The sequence below is a fragment of the Furipterus horrens genome, unplaced genomic scaffold (assembly GCF_987537825.1).
Source record: "Furipterus horrens unplaced genomic scaffold, mFurHor1.1.pri manual_scaffold_2, whole genome shotgun sequence".
NCBI classification, from domain to species: Eukaryota; Metazoa; Chordata; class Mammalia; order Chiroptera; family Furipteridae; genus Furipterus; species Furipterus horrens.
The window spans coordinates 53,516,347-53,536,411 of NW_028327172.1; the positions used below are offsets into that span (position 1 = coordinate 53,516,347).

Consider the following 20,065-nt stretch of genomic DNA (forward strand, 5'->3'; position numbering starts at 1 on the left):
TCTCCTCTGCTGGGCTGTGAGAAGGCTTGGAACAGAGATTTACTTTAGTCACTGTTATGTTTCTACCCCAATGCCTAGCCTAGTGCCTAACGCAGTGCCTAATGCAGTAGGTATTAATTTAATATATTAGGTCAAATTTAATTAGTCTTCAGGTTAAATTAGAAAATCATTTAAGTAAAAAAAAGAGAGAAAATTCATGTTTTTATCTGATTTATGTGCAGCTTGAGCTGGCATTGGAGGATTAGAGACAGAAATTACTGTCATCCATGAATGCATCCTTCAAGTGAAGAACATATAAAATTACTTAGCACTTAGTCTGTGTGAAGAAGTTTAAATACATTAGCTTATTTTATTTATTCAATAAGTTTATATAGTTTATAGAATTAGCCTTATTTTACAAGTAAGAAGACTGAGTGGTAAACCCAGATGTGTCTGACTCAAGAGCTCATGTTCCCTCCACTGTCCCACTGCTGTGCCTGTGGTTGTCAGAGCTCTGAGCATTACACCAAGAGTCTACAGGCACCAGGTGACATTTTTAGACTTATGCCAATAGGAGACTGAAGCAGTGTCCTCAACTGTTATCAAATTGAGACATCGTCAGCCTCTCCAACATCCACCTCCACTACTCACCTTGAAAGGTTCCATGGTTTATGAGGATGAAGAAAATTGAAATCAAGAAAGGATGAAAAGGGCAACTCAGAGAGCTGGCCAGCCCTTAAAGCTCTCCTTAATTGACTATGTCTTCCATTCAGGCCTCGGTAGATCAGGCCACCGCCAGGCCTCATCATCTAGGGCTCAAGGTTTTAGTTTGAGAAATATTACATTGGATTGTTTATGATCAGGAAAGGAAGTCAATTTGGCCTTAACATCAACCTGTAGCAAGCTAGCCACCTAGAGATGATGTGCACAGTAAATCAAGAGATAGATCTATAGTCACATAACCTGGGCTCAGTTACCAGCCTTACCACTTGTATTGTTGTGGGCCTCACAGTAATCATTTAAATTCTCTGATCCTCAATCTTTCCATCAGGAAAAAGAGGGCAGTAACACCTTCCCTGCCTATAACACAGGACTGTTGTGAGAATGGAAAATATAATAAAGGACAAAGTGCTTCAGAATCTAGGGATATAATTCTAGCTTAATTTATCTACCTAGGTTTATGGTAACTCTGAGGTCTGCTTTCCATAAGTTCTGTGTACAGTGTGAGAGATGTGAAAAAGGATCTGGGTTTGTTGTCGAGGCATTGAGGAATCTGAAATAAGACCAAGGAATGACCCAGTAATAAATAACATGGTTAATATAATTCCATAAGAGTGTTCCTTTAAGCACAGAATTTTTTTTATGGACTTCAAATGGATGAAAGCAAAACCTTAAAACAAATAAAACCACAAATGACACCTATAGCAGGTTACAAAAACTGCCGCAATTAGTTGCAGCTTTTCCCATCAATAGTAGAATATATTTCTCCACCCTTAAATCTGTGTAGGCTGGTGATTTGTTTTGAGGAATAGCACACAGTGAACAATGTGCAACCTCTGAGCCTGAGCAGCAAGAAACTTCACATTCTTTTATCTGCTCAGATCCTTGCCACAGCTACCATGTGCAAATCTAGGCTTGTCTGATGGATGATAAGAGACCACATGGGACTAAGACAAGCTGTCTCACTAAGCTATCTTGGACCAGCCAGCCTCCAGCCAACTCTGCTCACCCATAAACATCTGCCAAGAATATCTACACATCCTCAAGCCAAAGAGTTCCCTGGTTGGATTCTGGCTGGATTTGCTCCTCTTTGCATTCCTTGCCCATAAATACAGCCCACCCAAAACCTTCAATAGACAAACCTATAACTTACTACAGCATATGTTTCCCAAATTGTACTTCCTCTGTTATTCTCAAATAAATGTAATTTATGGTCATTTTTAGCTTGCTTCAGTTTATTACTTGATTTTGGTTGACACAGTGCTCTTTGCTGTCTGTCTCCCTCCCTACTGATTGGTCCCCATGCCTACCAGGCTATTTCATGACTCTCTGCATTTCTTTATGCCATATCCTCCACATTTCTCAAAGAGTGGTTCATGAAATATAATACTAGTCCCCTAAAATGCTCTATGAAGCAAGTGACTCTTAGTCAAATAAATTTTAGAAAAACTACACACTTTTTTTTCCTGATGGAGACTTCTTGGGTTCTAATACAGGAAATGTATTTAGCTTTGCTTAATCCTTATGATAATCCATTATTTAGGCATATAATAAGAAATATATTTGGCCTTCCACTCATTTCTGGAATACAGTCCTTAAAACCCTTGATATTTCCTGTACTAAGAACAATATAAGTGTCTTTTATTATGTTAGTGAGGTGACTTTTGGAAAGCCATTAGGTAACCTAAAAATGGGGCTGGTTACCAGGGGAACTAACTGATGAGAGGGTTGAAACTTTCAGTCTTATGGAGGGTGAATTCATCTCCACTGGCCAATAATTTAATCATGACTATGTGTCACAAGTATATGTTCGTGACAGTCTTTCCTATAAGTCAGCTGGGCAACTGCTCTGCAAGCTGCCTCTGAACAGCCCAGCACCAAGGAATAGACGAGAGTCACACACAGTAACTATGATGTTCACTCAGCTTTTATTGAACACAGGTTCACTCAAAGTCGAACATTAACATACATTAATATCATATTCACACTCTAACACACACATAGCAATAATGAACCTGAGTCGCAGAGTCTCAGTGTGCAAGTCTGGGAGACAGCAAGGTGGGCAAGGGAGTTGTCAGTGTTTTGCAAGAAAGGATCTCTGGAGCCAGGTGCACAGCAGGTTGATATGTAGAGGTTCTTTCTCTGGTTTCCAGTAGGTAATGCACAAGTTTTTATTTTCTCTCACTGATACTACTGGGACTTCTGGAAGCTATCGGGCAGTGTAGTCTCAGCTGGGGAAAATGTCTCATATTCCCTGAGGAGGTGGGCATCCCCTTTACTACTTGATCACCTTGGTCTTAGGGCACCATCCCCATCATGGTAAGTGGCAGGCTATGGGTCTCCTGGCCTGTGTGTTCCCAACACTGCCTTTCTGTAGTCTGAAGCCAGCATCAAGAGCCACTCTGTCTGAGTTAATCCAGTTGCTTCTACCAGGCTCCGCTGCAATGAGTAGGGAAGGTTTGGGAGGTGGGGGGAGAATGAGTTCACGTTTGCTGCTCTGTTCTTTCTAGTGGATTTAGCTACCATAAGTACAGACCACTTAAGCTGAAAAGTTTCTGTCTTTTCACCATCTGCCAAGTGAGGATTTTACTGCCGCAGGAGGATAAAGAGATGGCAAGCTGTGGAACACTGCCACCCTTTGCACCATTTCTCTACTCCTTACTCTGCGTTCAGCCTCAGTGTGTGCTGTCTTTGCCTCTCAAGTTTTCCCAGTGTTGGTTGCATCTCAATTCTTCAATACTATCACATCACTGGGGCTGTGGCAAGAGCTGGATTGCATCGGCAACTCCTGTCTCTGTTCCCCCAGTCCTGTTTCCCCTGTTCACTTGGATATACCCACTTTCAGATGTCCCAATGTGCAGATCTCTCAGAATGCTTGGGTGTTGAACAGGAAATTTTTTGTTAAATTATAGCTTTCCAACTTGTTGCAGCTTCAAGCAAAAAGACTTGGAGGTCTACTCAGGCCACCATGTTGCTGATGTCACTCCACATGCTCTTAAAGAATTAGTTTTCTTTTAGTATGCTTGTTTTCTTTGGGGCTCACTTAAGCAATGGACCCCATATATAGATCCCTCTTGCCTCAGTTTAAGGATAATACCTTTCATAAAGGCATTAGTTTGAAACCAAAAATGTTCTTCCCTTTGACTCTATTCCTGAAGAGAATACCGTTATCAAGGTTAGCTAAGCATCTGTGCAATAATACACATAGAAATTTAAATTTGTGCCCCTTAAGACACACATGAATACTTACACACACATGCACACACACATTCTTATACATATTCTGAAACCTGTAAAAGGCACTGTCTTAAAAATAGAGTATGTCCATTGGCTTTCTCCTAATTTATCGAAGTTTGTATTATTTTGTGATGTCAAAAGGTGGATGCTCTATTGGTAAATGAAAGTCAATTGAAATACTATTTCTTGTGCCACCATTATGTCATTAGAATCATCTGAATTACAAATGCACTACATGGCTAAAAAGAAATCTTAAGTTTACAGCAGAAACATCAAACTTGAATAAAAGATCCATTAGGAAAATATGCCTTCAGATTGATGATAAATGTTTCACTCATTATTTTTATTGCCAGATTCAAATGGTTACCAGATGGTTTTAGCAATTAACTTGCATTCAGCACACAAGTATTGAGCAGCTAATATGCATTCAGTTCTTTTTTCCTTCTATACTTTCTCAATAAAACAAATGTGGGTTTAAATAATCTATGCTCTGTTTTTTCCCCAAAAAATTATACCCCCAAGACCTATTCTTTAAGTTGATCTTTCTCTTCATCATTAGGTTCTTCTCCTTATTCATCTACTTTTTCCCCTTCTATTTTTAAATGAATGTTTTAGTTGGAGGTTTCCAGTTAAAATCCCTTTGTCTTGTCCTTTAACACAGAGGAGTGAGCTGTGAATATTATAGTACAGTATTTCTACATAACACATCAGAGGCTACATATACACATATATAAGAAATAGTTATAGTCTTTTGATATACATTTTCAAATTCACACTCAAGTTTAAATAAGAGTAAACATGGCACCATCGAAAGAACACGAACTTTAGAACCAGACAGCCTCGGTACTGAGTCCCTGTTCTTCCATTTGGTGGTTATGTGACACTGAAAAGCTTAACTGAATTCTCTGAAACACAGGAATCTATTGGTAAGATGTAAATAATTATCACATGTATGAAGCTATTTTAAGGATTTTAAAAAGACAAAGGATACATAAATCACAGAACACAATGACTTACTGATGGTGGAAATTTAAACAATGTTGGTTTCTTTCTCTAATAGTTATTAAACTGCTATCACATATTAGGCACTCTTCTATATATAGGGTTGGCCAAAAGGTTTGTTTGGATTTTTTCTATAAGATGGGTCCTGTGGTGCTTAGTTGTCTTTAACTTCATTTGAAACAATTTTGTTAGATTGTATTGTGACAGCTGCCACATTATCATGCATTTTTTTAAAAATCAAAATTGGTAATTTTTTGTGCAGTCACTTTAATATTGCAGATGAAAAAAATACACAACATTTTGAGCGTATTGCGCTTTATTTCAAGAAATGTAAAAAGGCAACTGAAATGCAATAAAGACATGTGCAGTGTGTGGACAAGATGCTGTAACTGATCAAATATGTCTAAAGTGGTTTAAAAAGTTTATTGATACTATTGACATTTTGGTCAAATAATTCTTTGCTGTGGGGCTATCTTATGCATTGGAAGATGCTTAGCAGCACCCCTGGCCTCTACCCAGTACAAGCCAACAGCAGGAAATAGCTGACATACTCAAAATATCCAAATCAATAAAGTTGTTGGTGAAGATTTTTAAAAATGTGTTATTTTACCGAAAAAACTAAATGGACTTTTTGGCCAACACAATACAAATATTTATTGAGTATCTGTATTGAGCTAGGTGTCATGCAAAAGTTACTATGTGTTTCTTTTCTTAAGGACAAGGTATCTAGCAGAAACCTAGGATTCTATAATACAGGTGATTTCTGTAATGATATCATACATGATTTTATACTTCCACACCTTTGCCTCTTTCTGTCTAAAATTCTTACTCGAACTATTCGACCACGTAAAAATTCTAATTATCTTTTTTTAAATCTTTTTAAAAATTATTTGTTTGTTTGTTTGTTTGTTTTATTTTTAGGAGAGGGGAAAGGAGAAAGAGAGGGAGAGAAACATCACTGTGTGGTTGCCTCTCACTCGCGCCCCCAACTGGGGACTTGACGTCCAACCTAGTAATGTGCCCTGACTGGGAATCGAACCAGCGACACTTGGTTTGCAGGCCAACACTCAATCCACTGAGCCACAGCAGCCAGGGCCCTAATTATCTTCTAAATTAATTGAAGTATTACCTACTCTGAGTCTTCCCCTTTTCCTTTTTTCTTTTTATTTTATTGTTCTATTACATTTGTCCCATTTTCCCCCCTATTGTACTCCTTTGCCCTGCCCACCCCCCGCCCCTCTCCACAGTCAATCCCCACCCTGTTGCCCATGTCCATGGGTCGTTTATAGTAGTTCCTTAACTAGACCCTTCCCCTTTTTTCCTCCCTCCTCCTCCTAGCTCCTCCTGCCCCTCCCCACCTCCCCTATGGTCACTGTCGGTCTGCTCCGCGTTTCCATGCCTCTGGTTCTGTTTTGCTGATTTGTTTTCCTATACCTCCAATACAGTAGGTCGTTCCCTATGTTTCCACTTTATCCTAATCTCTATTATGCTGATTAACACCATACAGCAAGGACTGGCCGACATAGCTGCTTCCCTCATCACTGGACTTCAAACTCCGTGATAGCAAGGACCAGAACTTATGCCAGAACATAATATGTGCTCAAAAAATTTCTATGTTGAACTGAACTAAGCAGAAGACTGAACATTTATCACTGCCATCATCAGCCAGTATGGACTGACTCCCACATTCAGAGTAGAGCCTGCTGAACTACCCTTTTCTTTCCATCAAATTTAAAACTACATGGAGTGATTGACCTAGAGCTTTCATCTTACAAGTCAGTTCTGATTTGGTGCAAGTGGCTACTTGGAGTGCTTTGCTGAGAATGATTCTGGGTCTGGGTCCAGATTCAATAAGATAGCTCGTCAGCAGCCGTCCGTCTCGAGAGACGATGGTGTAGCTTCTTAAGAGTCTATCTGCACCGCCGAGAATGGTTGTGCAGTCCGACTCGGGAGTGACACGGTATCTGTCTCCTCCCGTGTTGAATCGACATCTTGTGATGACGCTGGAGTGTCCTCTCCAGTGAAGCTGAAGCTACAGAGCCTGGGCAGGGTGATATGGAGGGTCTGCTGTTGCCCATGCAGCAGACCCCCCCTCTCTTCGCAGCTGAAGGATCCAAGGGAAAGACGGAGTCAATACAGCTTGGCTTCAGGTGCGCCGCAGGAGTTGCCGGTGTTGACTACAACGTCAAACCGCCTTAGGGACTCCGGCTCCGGATTTTCTGTCGGGGTTTACTCCCTTAGCCTTTCCCCTGAAGAGGTATGCCGCAAGGCAGCGGAGGTTTTTTGGAGTCAGAGTTTTCCTTCTCTGATGTGCCCTGACTGGAAGATCGAACCAGCGACACTTAGCTCGCAGGCCGATGCTCAATCCACTGAGCCAAACCAGCCAGGGTAACCTCAAACACTACGCTGCAAAAATACATGTTCAAAATTGCCCCATAGAGACTAATAAGTACCAAGGTTTTAAGTTATCTGACCTCAAACGTTCATTCCTAAAAATTCTTTAAGACCTAAGTTCAGGGTTTTCCCTGTTACCACCCCAAAGACATTTTGCCCTTCCTAATCCTTTTTCTTATACCCTTGAATTTAAAAAAGAGGCTGAAAAGAACTCTTTAGGGTATAAATTCATTCTCCCTTCAGGGTTACGTGGGAGAAAGGCCCCATATTCATGTCCTTACACATCATAAGCCATTTATCCCAAAAAAACATATGCTGGCCCTCTCTGCTCTCCATGTTGAGAATTCCATGGGTCCATCCATACCTTGGGCATTCTAGTCATGCCACCAACAAGAATCACTTCTCCTATGTCACTCTTGCTGACTTCTGCATCTTGCATGGCTTTCTGGCATGGGGCGATGGTTCTCTTGATTAGTTCAAACACAATCCCCTCAAACTGAGCCCGGGTCACCTTCATATTCAAATGCTTAGGTCCAGAAGCATCCATTGTAAGATATGGCAAGTTGATGTCGGTCTGCAAGGGAAGCAGGGAGACCAGTAGTGGTGAAGTTTCTTTATTCAATTAAATACTGTAGGACAGAAAGATTTTGAATGCTATAGTGGTTGCACCTACTTTAAAGGAACAGCCACCAAAGACAGTTGCTCCTTAAAATTCAACCTCTTATAAGATAGCTAAGTCATAGTTAATGAGCTATGTCTGAGAAAGGAGCACATGAACCTGTATTTCCCATGCCTGACATACAGTTACTTCTGTTACAACAGCACAGAAGTATCCATATATTTCCACTAACACACACACACAATACATGTACTCATATAAAGAGAGAGAAATTGAAAAGGGAGCTGCTTTTCCAGCATCCGCAAATCAAAACTCTCAGAAAAATAGCATTCAGAAGCCCATAAGCACAATGAGGAAAGGGATTTTTGTTTTATTTATTGCTGTGTCACCGCTCTGTTATACAGCTAGACCAGTGGAAGGTGCTCAATAAATATTTCTTGAATGAAAGACTATAGCTGAAATTGTACTGTTAACTATTTTAGATACAACATTACTAATACAGAATTTTTGGCTACTCTTGGTAACCTAAGCAACATTATTTATACTGGGTCCAAGAGAAAAAGCAGTCTGACTGCTTACAAAAAAATTATGAAGGAATTTTGGGAATGCTTCTGTGCCTTTTCCCATCCTTTGCCCTTTGTTTGGGATGTCTTTTCTCCTTTTTCACCTAGAAAACATCTATACATCCTTTAAGGAAAGTGGTTCCTATGTGAAACCTTCCCAGAATCTTCCAAGCAGAGTTCATACTAACTCTTCTATGTTCCTTTAACACAGTGTTGACTTGCATAGTTCCTCAGAAGCCCATGTCTCCAACTCTAATAAGATAAAATCTTTTTAAATGAAAACAATTCTTTAAGTGGTTCTCCTTTTCTCTTTTCAAAAGCACAAAATGCATTAGACATGATCCTGAATGTGATTAGGAGAAAAGAAAACCAACTAAAAGCTTTCACATGATTCCTTTTCATTACTGCATGACAGAGAATAAAATCAGTTCTTGTTATTCCTGAGATAGATAGGCCTTTTTTGCCTCCTGGGTTCTATACCTTCCAGTTTTTCCCATTGATGTAAACCATGACACAGCATGTTACACAAAAAAATTACTTTTTCAAAGGAGGCACTCATGCTGCCCTTGTAAAAGTGATGCCTCCAGTTTGTGAAGGTCTATTTGCAGAGGGCAAAGTCATAAGTCAATCTTCTCAAGCATCTCGGGGACCATCCATCACCAGTGTGTTCAGATGGTGCGTTAAAAAACCTGCATTATGACTTATATGCTGGAGAAATCACATCTGACCAAACCCCCATCAATGACAAGGAAAGAGAACAGTAAATGGCTGCCATCTGATTAAAGTCAGCCCACTGAGTGAGTTCTCAGAGTTCTAAAATTCCCCTGTGATGGCATGACCCTGTAAGCTGTCCAAAAGAAGAATGAGAATAGCTGACTTACTCGAAAATACTGTGTATCTCAATTTCCCAAATGGTTCCATTTCTTCTTCACTATTATGTTGACATATCTATCTCCCTAAAGTGAATAAGGCATTACACTTACAACCAGAATTTTTTTGTTGTTTTGGTTTAATCCAGATGGAGCTGTCCAAACCTTGAAAATGTATAGAAGGCCTCTTTCATCATTCCCCCATTCCTCTGCCTTAACCCAGAAGTTGGTCAGGAAACATGCTAGACCTTAATGTGATCCAAAAAGAATTGAGTAATCTAGTCTTACTGTTTAAAGGGGCTTGGAAAATTCAGGTCTGATTCAGGTTTGCATCAGTAGGAAAAGGGACCAATTTTATGGGATGAGATACAGCAAGTGAAGCCTACGGCCATTAAGATATTTATTGTCTCTATCTGGTTACATTTGGGTTGTAGCTTGACAACAGATTTATGAATGAAGAGTTTGGACCCAAGCCCCAGGCCATAGGAGTTTACAGGGTTAGATGTCTAGGAATTTATTTTCTTGAGGGTTCAAGGGACCTTATGGGAAATAACTATCCCTAAGGAGAGAAAGTTTCATTGTATGGTCAGTCATAATGCCTGAGTGCACATACAGGTGTTCAGAAAGAGGCAAATGCACAATAGCCATGTCCATTCCCAAGTCTTACTCTAAGCACTTCATATAAAAAACGAGAACAACAAACCTAAGGCCAAACTCCACTTGTGTTTAGTAAGGAAAATTTTAGCACAGCACCATACTTGGCACTCATCATCTTACACTCAAGATTGCTGAGCTTACATGCTGAATATCTTTAGTACCTGTATCCTAGTTGTGCTAGAGCAGTAAAGAGCCTGGGCTTCAGATTAATAGGTTTACCTTGTGGCAAGTAAACCTACTAATCTCACTAACCAAGCCTTTCAGAATGGATTCATAAATGGATACATTTCAGTATCTTTTGTGATGGTTGATTTTGTGTGACAATTTGACTGGGCTAAAGAATGCCTAAATGGTTGATAAAACATGATTTCTGGGTGTGTCTGCAAGGATATTTCTGGAAGGAATTAGCATTTGATTCAGTAAACTGAGTAAGAAGACCAGCTCTGACCAATGTGGGTGGGTATCATCCAATCCACTGAGGGCCCAAACAGAACAAAAAGATAAAGAAAAGGTGAATTCTCTCTCTCTTTTTAAGCTGGGACATCCATCTTTTCCTGCTCTTCAACTTTAAAGCTTCAGATCCTTAAGCATTGGACTCTAGCTGAATTATACCAAAGGACTTCTTTATTCTCCACCTTGCAGATGGCAGATTGTGAAGCAATTCCTATAATAAATATTTATACATACATATAATATATGTGTATATTATATATGTGTGTATATGTAAATATCGTATTCATTCTTTGGAAAACTGTGACTAATACACTTTCATTCAGTAAGAATATACTGAGTACATAAAAAGTAGCAGACACTCTGCTAAACTCTCAGTTACAAAGACATGATTTCTCCTTCAGAGTTTAAAGATCATTTGAAAACAAAAAGAGCAAAGAAATAATTACAATACAATGCGATGAATGCAATATTAGGATATGCAGAATATTATAGCTGTGTATTAAAGAGGTCCCTAATTCAACTTGGAGAGTTTAAGAAAGTCTACATAAATAAAGTCATTCAAGAACACTCTTTTTAATGTAAATATTTTATTTGAGTTCACTGGTGAGTATTAAACTGTGAGTAGCAGTTTGTGAAGAGAAGTGCAGGGGATGGGCATCCTAGACAGAGAATGGCATAAATAAAAGCAAAGGCAAGAAAAGAGCTATGCGCACTCAGAATTACAAGCAGTTACATGTTGCAGGAACACAATGTATGATGCAGAAGGAAGAGATGAATCCAGAGAAGTAAATGGCAGCCAGAACACAGAGGACATTGCATACCAACGCCAGTAATCTAGGACTTAACCTTGTGGGCGGTGGGGAGCCATTATGATCCCTAATTTTTAGCACAGATAGTCTTAGTCTGGATGATATTCAAAACAAATAAGAATATGTATTCTTACTTCTCTGGAATCAGTTTTTGATCCTAAATGATCCATGATTTACAGTGTGATTTTTTAAAATTCAACTTTTCTAAGGCCATTTTTCTCCATCCCTAAAATGGGGGTCACAATACCTTACAAAGTTTTTGCAAAGATTAAATGATATAAAACATTTAAATGTGACAGTCAGAACTCAAACCCAGTACAAAATCAAGACCCTTGCCAATTGTGACTACTGCCTACTCTATGAGTTTTATTAGATAATAAAACAGCCTTCATAGAAAAGATTACTAATGGAAAACCTCTTCATCGCCTTGTTATATTGAATACAAAAACAAGGTGAGATCATCCTCCCCTACAGTTTCATCTGTAGGTCATCTTTACGTCCTACAGCAGGCTATCAATAATTTGCAGTATATGGGAACTGACTGAAGGAAAAGTTATATTTAATTGGGAAATCAATGAAGGGGAAGAGGGCACCAAGGTCACAAAGACTATATCATCCTAACCAATCTCACTCCCTTGCCCTTTCTCTGGGTCTTCTATCATCATATCACACTTGCCAATTCCTCAGCAGTCTTAATTATGGACACAGCCATTTGTCTTCAAATATCACAGCTCTGTGAAATCTATGCATCGATAAATACAGATCAAAAGCTGTTTTCCACACTGCTGGAGAGTTAATTGCTTCTGTGGTTAAAGCAAATGTGGTCATTCTTTACCTCTGAGGGGAACTTTCAAGGTCTCCAAGCAGCTGGAGGTTTCTCAAAAAGTCAGAATAAAAAACATCATAGTTTTAAGACCTGAAGTTGTGTCTCAAAAAAATTCACACTTTTAGATTAGCTTCATGTGGTCAAGAAGTAGAAAATGAGGCTTTCAGGATTAATCAAAGCCAGATAATCAAGTCTACATTTTAAAATAGACATCTTCTTTGTACCAACCATCATCCCTATATCCATTTTCCCTTTCAGAAAGCATTTACTGAGTATGAGAGCTGTGTCAGATATTTGGAGCAGGAATAGAAAAAAATAATAATAAATAGCATCTATCCTCAAGATTAGTGGAGGAAGCAAATAGGCCAAAAAAAAATTCTAAGCAAGCATAAGGGCATTGTGACAAAGATCTCCCTCAAAGAATGGAGGATTAATTCTACGATGAGATGGGGGTCATGAGAAGCACTATAGAGTAGGTGAAATTTGAACTGAATCTGAAGATGAATACTTTCTTTTATCTGGCAATCAAGAATAGGAATTAAGAAAGAAAAGGCTTATCATACAAATATAGCAGAATAAAGGGACAGGAACATGTCTCCTGTCATGCCTCCTGCCATGCAAAGATGAAGACCAGATCTCTACCTCAAAGCACAACAGAAATCACATGGGCTGAGTGGCTGGACAGGTACCAGATGACCATAAGGAAAGCACTGTTCTCTAATAATGATGCTTTACTTTTCTTGTCTATTGTGTTTATTGTCCATTTCTCCCCACCCTCAACTAGAACGTAAGCTCTGTGAGGTCAAAGTCCTTATCTAGTAGTTCGTTCAGTATCTGCAAGTGTATTTGGTGTCTAATAGGTGCTCATTAATTATTTATTAGTGAATTAATTTATCCTGATCAGGACCTGTGTGCTCTTTTAGCTTATAAATTCATGTACTTAATTCTGGAAATTCTCTGTCATTTCTTTCAATATTGCCTCTATCCTATTTTCTCCATCTGCTACTTCTATGATGAAATCTCTGACTTCCACGTCTCAGTTTCTTATATTTTCTATCTCTATATTTTCTCAGATCTATCTTCAAAATCATTTCTTCTCTCTTCATCTGTCAGTTAAGTGCTTTATTTAATAATCTTTTTTTTTACTTCGATTACACTTTGGTTCTGTTTCAAGTCTACCTGTGACTTTCCAAATTATCCTGTTGTGCCTCAATTTCTACTCCACTTTGATCACTTTAAATCAGTTTACTTTAATGTCTCATGTAGATTGTTCTGTTATTTCTGTTTCTTGAGGCAATCAATATTTAGATCAACTGCTGATATTTGTTTCACCTGCTAATTTCTCTCATGGTAATTTATTCCATTGTGTGATTTTTTTTTATATTTGATTGTGTGCATATCTTCAACAGCTCTTTGGGAGTCTTTATGTGTTAGAAGTGGCCCTAAAGAATGTGTTACATCTGCTTCTGTTAGTCTCTGTGGTCTTCACTGTGGTTCTAGACTACTTTTATGTTATCTTTTTGGTCTGGTATTCATACTACATCAGTACTACTTTGAGTCATATTCCACATTCGTGTGTGATGCAGATCTGGGGTTATTTCTCACTGGTGATTTGTTTACAAGACACAGCCTCTGACTGATTAGAAATGTCTTTTCTGCCTTCCAGAAATGGCAGGCTAAGTTAATCTGGTCCTTATACCAGCAATGGATAGATCTTCGTGGCTCTCTCCTTTAGACAGGTAGTTCATCTCCACTATGAGCTTGAAATCTAAGACCTGATGCCAATATCAGAGAATCCTAGCACCCAGTCCCCAGATATTAAAAGTGTGGTGATTTTGGGGGGGTAGAGTGATGGGTGGAGGTGGAAAAAGTTATAGGAGGAATAAATGGTAATGTGAAAAATACAATAAAAAATGAACTATCCAAAAAAAATTAATAATAAATTCTATGTGGTATTACATTAATTATAAAACCTTTCTCAGCTTTACTGCTCTGATTAAGCTTTCTTTTTGTTTTCACATCTGGGTATGTTCTGTTCTTGGTTTATTCTTCAGCTATGTGTACAAAAATTTTTTTATATTATTTTATCCAACATTTTTCATTGAAGTATGAAGAACAGTTATTTCATTTCAACCCAGTTTTTCATATTTATAACTTCATAATCCTGAAACCAACAATTGTAACTTCAATCTTAACTGTGCCAATTGCAAGATCTTATATCCACTCTCCTTAATTAAATCTTTTACTGATATAACCTAAGGTGATGTATTCATTTCTGGATACCAAAGTTTGGGAGGGAAATTGACAATATGTTGTACTTCTGGAAAGAATCGAACATGGTGAAACTCTGCCATGATACAAATGTTTGACCAATGAAAGGCTATTTAGCCTGAAGAGAAGGAGACTTGGGGGCATGGGAGCACTGTCACAAAATATTTAAAGAGCTTTCATGTGGAAGGAGAATTAGTCTTTTCTCAGAACAAATCCAAGATTGTGCCTCAGAGAGCCAGGACTCTCGTGAACAAGCTCCGACACTGATTCCTCACCTAACAATCTTGGGCAAATCTCTTATGAACTCCAGGATACTCATCTGTAAAATGAGAAGGCTCAATCATATGAATGCCAGGTTCCTTCAAATCTAACAGACTTTTGTTCATTTCTCACCAAAGGTAATGATTAGGGTTTTTACAGCAATGAATCAGTGGGCACACTTGATGAATGATCCTGACCTTCCTTATTGCATCCTCACTCAAAATAATGTATTGCTTTTTTTTGCTCCACCAAGACTGCAGATCTCAAACCAAGTCTTCCTAAACCCCTTGGGGCCATACATTGTAGTTTAGAAATGCCTGAATGGCAGAGTGGTATGGAGGAAAGACTGGATTTTTAGCGTACACACAGACCTGTGTACCAAGCCAAACTTTTACCTTACAAGCTCTGTGTCCTTGGGCACCATTTAACTTCTTTGAATATGTTTTCTCTTTCATTAAGTAAAATAATAATATATACCTTAATGGTGTTCATAATTATTAAAATTTTTAAAGCCAGCATAAAGTATCTGACATATGGTATACATTTAATAATTGTTAATAAAATTAAAAAATCAAAACCAAATGTTCTGTATTGACAACGGATGAAATGATGCCTATAACAACAGGATATATTTTAATCCTTTCAACATGTTACACCACGATGCCTTCACATTGCAAAATATCTTCTATCTCCCTCACAATCTGCATGCATTTCAAATTCCAGTGGTTAATTATTTTTATACAAGAAACAGTTATCTGAATTACTCCAACACCTTAGGCATTTTAGAAAATTATCTTTCCCTTGAATTGTTAAACCATCGGTAATCAGATCCCAGTCTCATAAATATTTGATTTAGCAAAAAACAATTGCTATCGCCTCTGCCTCTTGATAACCAGCACTTCTTCTAACTTATCTCTGGCTTCCTTCATTATCTCATAGCATGAAGGGATTGTAGCTTCTTGTATTTCTGCTATCACACTAGAGGTACACTTCATGAGTTGACATCTACATGTCTCTCTCCTGACATTTGAGAGGATCTTAACTTGGTAAACACTACAACTAGATTAATTAAAAGTTTCTGACTTATAGTAACCCCATGAAAACTTCATCTCTCTTTCTGATGAGATTTCTTTCCTGGGCTCCTTTGTCTTGAGAGTTTCAACCTGGTGACGTTGTTTCTGTCTCTGAAATAAAGGAAATTAAAATAATCTATATACCCTAGGTATATAGAAGTGACTATTACTGAGCCATGAGTAATGGAATGAAAAATCAACTAAGCTAACATAGCATAGTGATTTTAAAAAGGGTTCAAAGAGAAACCTAATGAACAAAACAAACAAACAAGCAAAATAGAACCATAGACATGGAAACAAGTAACAGACTGACAGTGATCAGAGGGAAGTGGGGAGGGGGAGGAGAGGGGAAAGAAGGGGAAGGGTCTAATCAAGGAACAAGTATAAAGGACACATGGACATGGACATGGACAAGAGGGTGGAGACTGATTGTGGGGACAGGCGGGGTGTGGGCAGAACAGTGGAGAGCAACAGGGGAAAAATTGGGACAACTGTAATAGAAAAATAAAAGGCGGGGGGTTCAACCTTGGGTTCTGAAATCAGACCCAGTTCAATTTCAGATGCTATCACACACTAGCTGCATAATTTTCAACACGCAGAGAAAGTACCTAGGCCTCAATGTTCAAATCTGCATATTAGACACAAAATTGTGTCTTCAACTATGCAACAGAGGGGAAAAAGACATGCCAGACTCCCTTCAGCAGTGGAAAGTAATGAAAGCCTGTCCATGGAAACATGAAGAACAAACTGGAAAAAAATAAAATAAAAGGGTAAAACTGGAAGTTCCTCAGTCATAGGTAGAGCAGATCCAAAGAAATATGTTTTATTATATTTTTTCCCTACACTAAAATGGCCTGAAAGAAACTTCTTTCCCAGGCGGCTGCAGAAGATGGCAGAGGGCCAGGTTCTGGTGCTCTCTGGCAATTTCTACATAAACAAGTTTAAGTGCCCACCCTTCCCTGCAGGCAGGCAAACAGCAACCTATTTCCTAGCCCCCAGCCACATCTTTTGGTGGACTGTGAAGGGAAGCTGCCCCACAGGGACGCCTTGGACCACCTCATGGTGTTTGATGGAATCCTGCTGCCCTGTGATGAGAAAAAGTGAGTGGTGGTTCCTACTGCCCTCTGGGCTGTGTCTGAAGTCTAATGAAAGTTAGCCCACCTAGGGTGCCTGGTTCATGAGGTGGGCTAGAAATACCAGGCAGTCACAGCCACTCTGGAGAAGAGGAAGGAAAAGGCCAAGATCCATTATCAGAAGAAAAAAACAGCTCATGAGGCTACAGAAAGAGGCTGAAAAGAACGTGGATAAGAAAACTGACAAGATACACAGAGGTCCTCAAGCCTCATGCACTCCTGGTCTGTGCCCAATATAATTTACTATTAATTCCTCAAAATAAATCAATAAGTAAATAAAATAAAATGGCCTGGAAAAAATATCATTACTATATTAAAATTCAGCCTATAATTTCACAAATTGGTGTGGTATACACATCATAATTGAGGTGAGCCCATGAACAAAAGCAGCAGACATAATATGTCATATTTCTTGAGCACTTACTCTGTCCTAACAGCCATGCTATGTATTTTACGTGCACATTTACATGCATATCTCATTTAATCTTTATTATATTATGTGCATGCATACCTCATTTAACAACTCACAAGAAGGTGTGGTAGTACGACCCCCATTTAGACAGTGTCTTAGCCTGGCTTCCACCAGATGTCGCACTGACACAAGGACTTGTGTGTGCAGGCAGTTTGAGAAGTGATTGCAGACAGCAGCCTTGTTGGACAGAGGAGAGAAGGAAACTCAGTGCAAGGAGAGATACTATCCCATCACTTTCAGTTGTGGTACTCATCCCACTTCCCCCCTTTCTGAAGAGACCATCCTTTCCTTTCCCATTAGTTGAGAAATTCCACGGGGCACCAACTCTCCTACATCCTGGTTTTATGTGTGTGAGTATTGAGCAGGCTCTTGCATACATACTGGGACAGAAAGCAGCACACACTTTTTCTGAGGTGCTGTCGGCAGTAAAGCTGGTAGAGGCTTGAGCAGAACTGTTCACAGCAGCTATAGCGGGAAAAGAGAAGAACCCTAGAGGATTTGAGTCGGTGAGTGCACAGAGGGGTCCCATGAAGGTGGAGTGATTAGACTTAGAGATCGTCTTGCCCAAGATGATACAATTGAAAACACAAATCTGGTTTTCTATTCTAGATCTATTTTTCCCATATGGGAAAAAAAAGGTGACGCTACAGAAGAATAGTTATCCAGATACAACATTCATGAATAAAAATCTCTCCGTGATGTAGCTCTTGTTTGCCTCTTCAGTCTCACCTGCCACCACTTTTCTCCCAACCCCTTATGCTTCAGTCATACTACATTTTATGTTCTCAAAGAAGTCAAGTGGCTTTCCCAAGTTCACTACCTGGCGATCCCAGTCTATATGACTCCAAAGCCCCAGTTCTTATCAGTACTGCACACTATATTTCTTTTTTGTAAAGAACTTCAAATTTTCTGTTTCAATTACAATTTACTTTCAGTATTATTTTGTATTAGTTTCAGGTGTACAGCATAGTGATTAAACAAATTATACACTTTACAAAATGTTCCTCCCGATAGTTCCAGTATGCACAAGGCACCTTACAGTCATTACAATATTATTGAATATATTCCCTATGCTTCACAGCCCCATGACTGTTTTATAACTACCAATTTATACTTCTTACTCCCTTTCCCTTTTTCATCCAGTCCCCCAACACTCTCCCCTCTGGCAATCATCAATCCGTTCTCTGTGTTAATGAGTCTGTTTCAATTTTGTTTGTTCATTTATTTTGTTCTTTAGATTCCACATATAAGTGAAATCATGTGGTATTGTCTTTCTCTGACTTACTTATTTCACTTTTAGGTCTATCTATGCTGTAACACATGGTAAGATTTTATTCTAGTTTATAGCCAAGTAATATTCTATTGTATATATGTACCATCAACAACCACTTTTTATCCACTCATCTACTGATGAACACTCAGGCTGCTTCCATATCTTGGTGCTTGTAAATAATGCTGCAGTGGACACAGGGGGGGTGTATGTTCTTTCAATTGAGTGTTTTTGGTTTATTCAAATACATACCCAAAATTGGAATCACTGGGTCATTGGAAGCTCCACTTTTAGTTTTTTGAGGACCCTCCATACTGTTTTCCATAGTGGCTGCACCAATCAGGATTCCCACTAACAGAGTACACTATTATTTCTGCTGCTCCCATTAAAGCAATCTAAGATGACATTATTTAACCCACAGCTTTACGTACTTCATGACTAGCAGGAATCTGAAAATAAACACTGCTCCAAGTTCCCAGTTTTTGGTAGTAAAGGCACTAGCCTAGTATCAAGGAGCCCTGAATTCTATCCTCTGCTGAACTAAAACCTTAGGCCTTCCGGCATTCCATTGCTCTGGGTTTGTTTCCTGGTATATTAAATATTTGAGTTGAAACAAATCCTTGCCAAGGTTCTTTCCAACATTAATAATCTATGCATCTTAAGTATATTATAAACACATATCAAAATTCTTTTTTCTATTTTTTTCTTATTTTTATTTTTTAATATGCTTTATTGATTATGCTATTACAGTCGTCCCAATTATTTTTCCCTTTGTTCCCCTCCACCCAGTGACATCTCTCCCTCCAGTTGTCCCCCTGTTTAGTCCTTGCTCATTGGTTGTGCATATAGTTCTTCTCAACATCATTCTATCTATTCCGCTTCCTCCTACTATGCTTCTTAATTCCTGTACCATCTCCCTCCTTTTCCCCGGTTCCCCCTCCCAGCTAACCTCCTCCCAATATGTTCCCCATACCTATAGTTCTTTTCCCGCTCTCATTGGCTACTTAGTTTGCCTTTGTTTCGATTCCCTAGCTTCTGTTGTTGGTTGCTGTGATACAGTTTTCATTTTAATGTTCATAGTTTTGATCCTCTTTCTCCTAAACAAGTCCCTTCAACATTTCATATAACAGTAGTTTGGATCTGACGAACTCCTTCAGTTTTACTTTGTCCTGGAAGCATTTTCTCTGCCCTTCTATTCTGAATGACAGCTTCACTGGATAGAGTAATCATGGTTGTAGGTTTTTGCTTTTCATTACTTTGAATATTTCTTGCCAGTCCCTTCTTGCTTGCAGAGTTTCTTTTGAGAAATCAGCTGTTAGTCTTATTGGGACCCCTTTGTACGTAATTCTCTTCTTCTCTCTTGCTGCTTTTAAGATTCTCTCTTTATCCTTAATTTTTGACATTTTGATTATAATGTGTCTTGGTGTGGTTCTCCCTGGGAGCTAGGGAAGCTAGGG

At 38.9% G+C, this 20,065-nt stretch overlaps 1 pseudogene; it reads left to right on the forward strand.

Annotated features, from left to right (window-relative positions):
• The first annotated feature begins 16,622 nt into the window (after window positions 1-16,622).
• Window positions 16,623-17,145, forward strand: LOC150018572 (large ribosomal subunit protein uL13 pseudogene; annotated as a pseudogene).
• The last annotated feature ends 2,920 nt before the right edge of the window (window positions 17,146-20,065 follow it).